Below are 9,165 nucleotides of genomic sequence, written 5' to 3'. Positions count from 1 at the left end.
TGATGGCTCTGATAGGGAAGTGGCTTGCCAGTTCGCAAGGAGTTTTAGAAACAAATGAGTATGAATTGGGCCTCTCAAATTCAAAGTCACAGAGGAATTCATAGCAGCAGCGACGGGCTTAGAGAACACTGGAGAACAATGGTTTAAGAATCAGAAGCTAGAAAGGAAATGCTAGAAGCGTTTCATCGTTGATAAAAAGATAGAGGTAGACTGGAAAGTAGGAGTTCCGCATAGCACCCTACTAGGTCAGTGGAAATACCTCCTCTTCATTTTACAAAAGTTTGTGAGCTGCGAAGGAAGATACACCCATAGCTTGGTATATCACTTTAGGATGCTGCAAAATTTTGAAGATGGATGGCACGTCTAGTGGAGGATGAATTTCCCTTATTTTCTACTCAAAATCTTGGAGAAAATGGCTAAAAGCGTACAGGATAGTAGGGAAGACCAGGCCAACACAAGGTTATATCATCACGGCCTGATAAAAATCTTGGTCCTGAAATAGTTAGAAGTGAAAGGTATGACATGGGAAGCGTTGTTAAAACAACTGCACAAAGGGACAGTCGCTGGAAAGGGGATAGAGGACCCTGCCAGCACAAGCAAGAGCCTGAGCAAAAATGAAAAGGGAAGTCCTTCTTGCACTAGTGCAAAAAGGAAGCGATCTAAACAAGCAGAGAAGGCCTCACCTTCAAATGAGCAGACGGCTAGCGCACCAGCTGAAGACACAACTTCGACCCCCGAAAATGACACCCTGTGAGTCCTTGCAGACGCAACCAAGTTTGCAGAGGTCGAGGATGATGCTCTATTGGCTGATTTTATCAAGAAACCCTGGAAAAAGAGTAAAGTCTCTGATGAAGGCAAAGAACCACAGTCCCCACAGGGCATGGAATCCCCTCTTGCACCAGTACAGGAAGAAGAACCAGTGCGAGAAGAAGAATTGAAGAAAGAAGAAGAAAACAAAGAAGAAGAAGAAGAAGAGATAGAGGGAGAAGAACCAGACGACGAAGAACCCACAGAAGAAGAAGAAGCAGAATCCAAAGAAGAAAAGGTAGAACCCGAAAAAGAAGAGGCAAACCCTACAGAAGATGAAGCAGAAGAAGAAGAAGAAGAGGCAGAATCTGAAGAAGAAGTAGGAGAAGGAGAGGCAGGAGAGGAAGAATCAGAAGAAGAAGAACCAGAGGAGGAAGAACCAAAAGAGGAAGAACCAGAAGAAAAGGGACCAGAGGGAGAAGAGTTTCCTGATGTAACCATGGCGGATATGGAGGTCCCTGAGAAAGACACAGCTCCTGCCGAAACAGAAAAAGAGAAGGAATTGGTAACTCCTGCTACTCAGGTAGTTGAGTTAGAAGTTCAAGTACAGAATTTAGAGCAGCTTGTGGCCAAAGCACAGGAGGACAAAGAACAGAGTAGAGGAGAATTGATGGCAGAAATCTAGAAGAAGAAAAGGGAAGTTAAACTGGAAGCACCGAGCTACACAATGTTTCAGGCGACTTAAAAAGGTGACCAAAAAGTTAAAGAGCACCAAAAAGAAGAATTATGAAACTTTGCAGGGTGATGATAGTATGCCAGAGCAGGATTGGGCTAGAGTGCTTAAAGTTTTGAAGTTTTTTGCAGACGTAAAGAGTTGTGTGAAGACACACAACAGTTTAGGGATGGGAGGATGTTAGCCCCCTAATTTTCTCCCTTTTTGACCATTTTTCCCTTCCTAAATCATGACCATTTACCGCTCTTTTACCTCTCTTATACACCCTCATCTTGCACTAGTCCAGGAACGAGGAAATATTTCACATGAACTTTATATTTCATATTTTTTACTTAACTTAGCATTACTTAATTATTTATTACGTGATTTCTTGCTTATAATCACTCTTGTAACTTATCGATATCTCCAATGTTGTTTGATAGTCAAGTGCTTACCGTGACCACTAATCCTAGTGCAAGATCGGATCTCACACTAGTGCCAGCACAACGAATCTTTGCAACAAATCCAGACCTTCTTGATCACTACCTTGTTTTGTGCTGCTTCAGCCATGATAGCAGGTTAGATCTGAAGGCAGCCGAGCTCCAGCCACGACAGCAAGGCAATCTAAATATAGCTGAGATCGGATTTATGAAGAATGAACAACTAGACATTGGCTACGGCCAGTTTTGTTAAACTGCCTAATTTTCAAGGCCAAAAGCTAAATTCTGCATATCAGTTATGTAATCGATTAAATGATCCTTTTGGCCTTCAACCAAGGATCTATATAACAAGGAATGTAAATAGGACAAGATAGTTCTTGATAAGTTTGTATAGAACAAAGATATAACCAGGAAGGCGGTAACAAGCTTGTATTATTTTGTTATCGCCCAAATCTGGGCTGGACTATGTAATCACACATGTATTTGCCTCTATGAATTAATAAGAAGGGAGCTCCGCCTTATGTTTTCATGAATCGTATTTTTGTTTGAAAGTTGATGAATTGATAAAGTGTTGAGCAGTGTTTCTATTTAAAAGGGAAATGCACTAGTTGGCTAGGGCCCAGCCAACCCAACACATTTACCCTATTTTATGTTCTTGTAATTTATGTTTATACTACTAAGTGTGATTTAATGTATAGTACATGAATTCCTATTTGAGTGAAAGCGGATCCACTGTATGAAGTAGTTAGAATATATTTTCCTACATCTGATTTTGGATTGGTTTCCCCGCATGGTCCAAGTAGGAGAAATAACCTTGCACTAGTGCACATTGTTGTGCTATTCATTTCCTGCAGTTTTGTTTGATTTGGATTTCCCCACCTGGTCCAAGCAGGAGAAATAACCCTGCACTAGTGCACGTTGGTGTGCTATTCATTTCCTGCAGTTTTGTTTGATTTGGTTTTCCTCGCCTGGTCCAAGCAGGAGAAATAACCCTGCACCAGTGCATGTTGGTGTGCTATTCATTTCCTGCAGTTTTGTTTGATTTGGTTTTCCCCGCCTAGTCCAAGTAGGAGAAATAACCCTGCACCAGTGCATGTTGGTGTGCTATTCATTTCCTGCAGTTCCATTTGATTTCGTTTTCCCACCTGGTCCAAGTAGGAGAAATGAACTTGCACCAATGCATGTTGGTGTGATGTAGCAAGCCTTTTTAGTTTACTTCCAACAGTTTTCTTACTTTCACTAAATGCTTCATGATGGGATAAATTATAAGGATTGTTTCTTTATTTATGCTCTTTGTTAAAATCAGAAACATTCATTTTTATGTGTGCAATTTGATTTCACAACACTTGCAGTAGTTAAGCTCTTATTTCAAGAATTAAATACCAAGTGTAAGAAGCTTCGATCTAGTGCAAGAACTAGTTTCTTGTCACGAGATCTGAGTGCTATGAACTTGAGAAAGTTCAAGCCCTTGCACAAAGGAAAACACTTTTAGTACAGACACCATTTATACACTCTACATAAATTTTTGTTCTTGCACTAGTGCAAGCAGACTACACCAGTGCAAGATAGATTAGTGCAAGAAGGAAATCTCTATATAAGCAGGTTTGAAGGGCCCATCTGTTGAGACTGCTAAAGTGTCTCTGCTAAAGAAAAACACACACTTAGTAGTTAATCAAGAGTCAGCTAGAGTGATTGCTCCTTTATTTTTAAAATCTCTTTTGCAAATGCATTCTTCCTTGTTCCAGTCTAGATTATTTGATGGTTCAAGTTGCCTTTTTATTTCTTTAGTTTGATTTTGCAATCTTTCCTTTAAATAAATTAGGGATTGACATTAGAAATATTCATACCATCTCTGGCATTGCCTGTGCTTTGTCTCTAAGTTTACGAATCCCCCGGGTTGACAATTAAGTGTTAAGGAGTTTGCTTAAGTGCAATTCTTGCACCCAACAATATAGTCATTTTTGAGGACATGTGATTTGTATATATGAATGATTTAGGCTATTTGGAGGAGTTTCTCTTATTGTTTAAGTAGTTATTATGTAACTTACCTCTCATACCTATATTGGAAGTGCACTCTACAGTTAGAATGTTGCATATGGTGTGTACTTCTAGTTTATTATGATATTCCAATCATTTGATTCATGACATTCATAATCAATGCATATGATCCTAGGGTTTGGCTACTTTAAACAAGTCAAATGGGAACTCTTATATATCCCAAAGGGGTTGTATCCAGTGGTGGAAAGTGACTTTTTTCACAATTAGGAAAGGCTCAATTTCCATATTGGATTAACCTAGATCCATGTGGGCACCTTGGGTAGGTGTTGAATATGTTGTTGAACCTAGTGATACCATATTAATGGTTTTGTGACATGTACACAAATAAGTGGATTAAATCCCACTCCCATGTCCTCCTTTATAATATTCCCTTGGGGATTTTGATTGATAGTGAATGGGTACATTATTAAGGAACTTCCTATGATGTATCATTGGTTCAAATGCCCCATGGTCATTATCCTATAAAAGAAGGGTGTTACGAGAAATAGGGCACATATCAGGGTATAGATGGCCAATTCTTTTTGTTCTTTTTCATTATACATTCAAAGATATACAATGTAAAAGTCAAGGTTTGTGATTAGTCTTGGAGAGCCAAATGTTATTTTCCATGTAACCCTTTTACATAAATGTTTATTTATTATTTATTCATCTTCTTTTTTACTCTTCTTTCATTCACTATCCTCATGATGGATCCCCTTTTGGATTTGAAACATTGACAAGATTCATATAATATTGTGGAAAATTTGAACTATCTTTCTCCAAAAGAATGCCACAAAAGTTTAAAATCTAACATTAAAATACTGATTCCTGCACCACCCCCCTTAGTATTTTTCCCAACAAAAAATATAATGATATAATCTGGACCATACCTCCCTATTTTGGGAGGCTTTTGGTCCCAAAAAGTTTTACTTAATTTGGTGAGGAAAATTTTCATCTACCTTCTCCATTGAATATCATTTTTCTTTTACTAGAAGTTGTTCATTCAAACCAACCTATTTAGAAAGATGATTTCCTCATCCAAATCTACCCGAGAATCTAGTGCTATGTCCTATATGGAATGTAGGACATGCCCCTCCTCCTTATACAAAATGGAAAACTCATATATTTTAAGATTCTCTATAGCCTATAAAGTAAATATAGAATTGTGTGGGTAGACTGAGTCTATATGCATTATCTCTTACCTTATCTAGTATCCCAAAATCACCATACTCTATAACCGTGATCTTGCTACCAAGGCCCCATGCGCTTTCCTTGTTCAACAATATCCAACTCTTCCTCCTAGTCTAGCTGAATTCTCTATTCTGTGTTGACCATCCCTAGCCCTGCACTTTTCTTGGGACTTCTCTAGCGTGTCCTATACTTGCAAGTGGATTTTCCTAATTTTCTCAAAAGAAATTGTACTCTTAATTTATTCCTGTGATATCCTCCATTACCCTTCCTTTCAATCCATATATATAAACCAAAGGTGAAGTAGTAAAATATCTAAAAGAAGTTTCAAACTAGGACATACCATAGAAGTGGGGACTACTTTGTTATAAGAGTGATAAGTATAAACTAGAATTTCAACATAGTTCTTTGGATGCTTCTTATTGTAAGTCATCAAAAGCTACACCAAAGTCCTATCAAATACTTCTATTTACCACTTGTCTATGGATAAAATGTCATCTGTGATTTTGAGCACCAACTCAAGATGTATGAGTGAATAATAGTAGACTAGCTATTTCAGAACAAGAGAGAAGAGAGAGAAAAATTGCTTAGGTAATTGACTAAGTTACCAAAGACCTAATGGCAGAAGTGTCCTCAGACACATAATCTTATTAATAAAAAAAAACAATTACATCTGGAATTTTGCAAGAGTTTACACCCGAACGACAAAACACTCTTGCAATGAGCTATTTATAAGCTCAATGTCCTAACTACCTCTAATTATGGATCACTTATAAAAAACAAGTGTCCACTTACAATAAAAGATATTCAAACAACTTACTAACAATTATCCTAAATTAGAGCCTAAGACACGACACATTTGTAGAGTCATATCTCGTTACAACAATATATTAATTCTAAATGTCTACATTAAATAATTAATTATTCTAGATTAATAATTATTAATTTAATATATTAAATTAATAATTATTTTATTCTAACTTTATAACCTATGATAATATTTATTTTGGATCATCTAACATTCCCCCCATGATCCAAAGATACATTACAACAGATACCAAGTTCATCCCTGAACTTAGTAAATTTTATTCTGCTAAGAGGTTTCATGAAAATGTCAGAGATCTGATCTTCTGAAGGACAATAAATTGGCTTGAGGACATCTTTGGCAATGAGAGATCTGATATGATGATACTTGGTGTCCACATGCTTTGTCTTTAAATGAAAAACTGGGATCTTGGCAAGCTTGATGGTTGATTGGCTGTCAATGAATAATGATGTAGCTTCTGCCTGAGAAATGCCCAAGTCCTGTAAAATTCTACACAACCAAACAATTTCACATGCTGCTTCCCATGCTGAATGTACTCTGCTTCGGCTGAAGAAGTGGCCACTATATCTTGTTTATTACAACTCCAAGACACTGCTGATGACCCCATGTTCATTAAATAACCTGATGTTGATGCTCGATCATCAATACTACTAGCAAAGTCACATCTGAAAATCCACTAAGTACAAAGTTTTTAGTCTTTGTGTAAAGAAGACCAAAATCTTTTGTTCCTTGGATATATCGAAGAACTCTTTTGGCAACATTCCAGTGGTTGTCTCGTGGTTCCTGTATAAAACGGGAAAGAATACTAACTGCATAAGATAGATCAGGGCGAGTATTTGTCAAATAAATCAAGCTGCCAATCAACTGTCTATAAGTAGTGCTATCCACCATGTCCCCCCCTTCAAATTTTGAAAGTTTCAAGTTTCGCTCCATAGGGGTAAGAACGGGCTTGCAATCCTGCATTCTAAATCACTGAAGAACCTCTACTGGATACTTACTCTGAGAAATGAAAATATGATGTGGACGTTGGAAGACTTCAACTCCAAGATAGTAGTGAAGTAATCCCAAATCTGTCATCTTAAAAGCTACATGTAACTCTGTTTTCACCTGTGCAATGTGATCATCATTGTTCCAGTAATGATCAAATCATCTACATACATAACAAGAATCACCTGATATTTACCCTGATGTCACACATATAAAGTATCATTAGATTCACTTCGTTGAAAACCAACTTTCCTAAGGTATTCATCCATGTTTACATACCAAGCTCGAGGAGCTTGTTTTAATCCATATAAAGCCTTGATCAATTTGCAGACTTTATGTTCCCGCCCTTTAATTTCAAAACCTAGTGGTTGTGTCATATATACTTCTTCTTGTAAATCCCCATTGAGAAAAACACTCTTTAGATCCATTTGATGAACTTTCCACCTTTTCTGAGTGGCCAGTGCAAGTGTTAATCTGACGATGTTCCATTTAGATGTAGGAGCAAAAGTTTCCTCATAATCAATGCCTTCCTACTACGCAAAACCTTTAGCCACAAGTCTTGCTTTATACTTTTCAAGTTCTCCCTTTTGGTTGTACTTAAGTCTGTAGACCCATTTGCATCCTATGGGTTTAACATTTTGAGGACAATCAACAAGTTTCCAAGTGTTGTTATCAATTACTGCTTGATATTCTTCAATCATTGCCTATTTCCATTCTTTATGTTTTACTGCTTCTTTTTATGTGGAAGGTTCAGTGAAATCATTTGCTATCAAGGCAAAATTTCCTTCACTTTTGTGTGACTTCCTTGTTCCTATTTTATTCTTCTCATCAGGCTTTACATCTTTCAAAAGTTGAACTACCTCAGACACACAATTTTATTAATCAACTTTGACATTGTAGTGTTGAAGCTTCACACCAAGAATCAAGCTCAAAAAAATATGAAGATGGGCAACACAACATGCAATACACTACGCAAAAAAGAAGAATCTATCGGGGATTGGCCTTGACCCTGGTATAGTCGTTAAAATAGGAGAAGAATGACTGAGCTTTGCACTTGGCTCTAGTCAATTTCTCAAATATTTACAAGGTAACTTTCAAAATTTAACTTTTACAATGATGCTCTTGCAAATCCTGGTAAGCAAAAAAGTTACCCCCCCTCAAAGTAAAATTACTTTGAGTTACAATGTCACACTTATCTCTCCAAATAAAAAAAATTACAAATAAAATCTCCTTATTACTCCAAAATTTACTATCCCTACATTTACAAATAAGCCTTACACCTTCTCACACCTTATTTCTCCAAAAATATTACAAATTAATAGAAACTTCCTTATTTCTCTGAGTTACAAACAAAACAAAAAAAAATTCCTATTTCCAAAATACAAATTTTTAATTAATATTAAAACCTCCTTTATTGTTTTCACTCATGACTTCAAAATCAAAAGTAAAATACGTTGCAGATAGGTTTGCACCCTCAAAATATGAGGAAATACAAAACAAATAGAAAACTCCTAATAATGGCTACCATACAGGCTACCATCAGCCTCTTCAAACTCTAGATATTTCCCCTGATCATCACATCCAAGTGAGATATGCACAGATACACGCTGAACTCCTCTCAGGGGAGGCTTTGCATCAGCCTAATGTGGGGGCTAGAGGCTTGCTTCAAAATTTAGCGAGTTGCCCTGTAAGTTTTGAGTTCCAGAATTACACTATAATAACAAGCCAGTGCAAAGGTCCAAATTACACACGAGAGCTTTGTTGTACTGCATTCACGGAATTTGCATGTCCCTTTGCTCAAAATGTAAATAATCTATCGACTGATTGCTCACAAACAATGTTCAGCTACATAAATTTATATGGAAAGTATCCACCAGGTCTCTTTAGTAATCTCTGTCAAGGAGATAAAAAGGGTTTATTGTGCGATGCAGAAGTTCCATCACCAAGCTCTTCTGAGAATGCGAATGCTGTAGGGTCACGTTGGGTCTTGAAAATTTTCTCATAAAAGCAGTGGAGCCATTACAGGTACAGAGGACATGTGAGCTCCTCCGGACTCGACTTCAGGTGAAGGAAAAGAGCACCCATCGGCTAAATAATGAAACGACTAGGTTTGATCTTCATTAAATGGCCACTACAAATTCTTTGCCTCTTTGCAGTGGATATGTTTTAATCCAAGATTCAACAATCGCACAGGGATAGCTCGGAACTAAATTCTGCAAAATTCTACG

At 37.3% G+C, this 9,165-nt stretch overlaps 1 pseudogene; it reads left to right on the top strand.

The window, feature by feature from the left end:
- The first annotated feature begins 1,246 nt into the window (after window positions 1-1,246).
- Window positions 1,247-8,942, top strand: LOC149249598 (GPI-anchored protein LLG3 pseudogene; annotated as a pseudogene).
- Window positions 8,943-9,165: the final 223 nt, after the last annotated feature.

The sequence above is a fragment of the Pinus tabuliformis genome, chromosome 7, assembly GCF_031772625.1.
Source record: "Pinus tabuliformis cultivar Carrire ecotype Pingquan chromosome 7, CPIR1, whole genome shotgun sequence".
In the NCBI taxonomy this organism is placed as follows: Eukaryota; Viridiplantae; Streptophyta; class Pinopsida; order Pinales; family Pinaceae; genus Pinus; species Pinus tabuliformis.
Note: the sequence above shows the minus strand (reverse complement) of the source record. Positions and strands in the feature narration are given on the sequence as shown.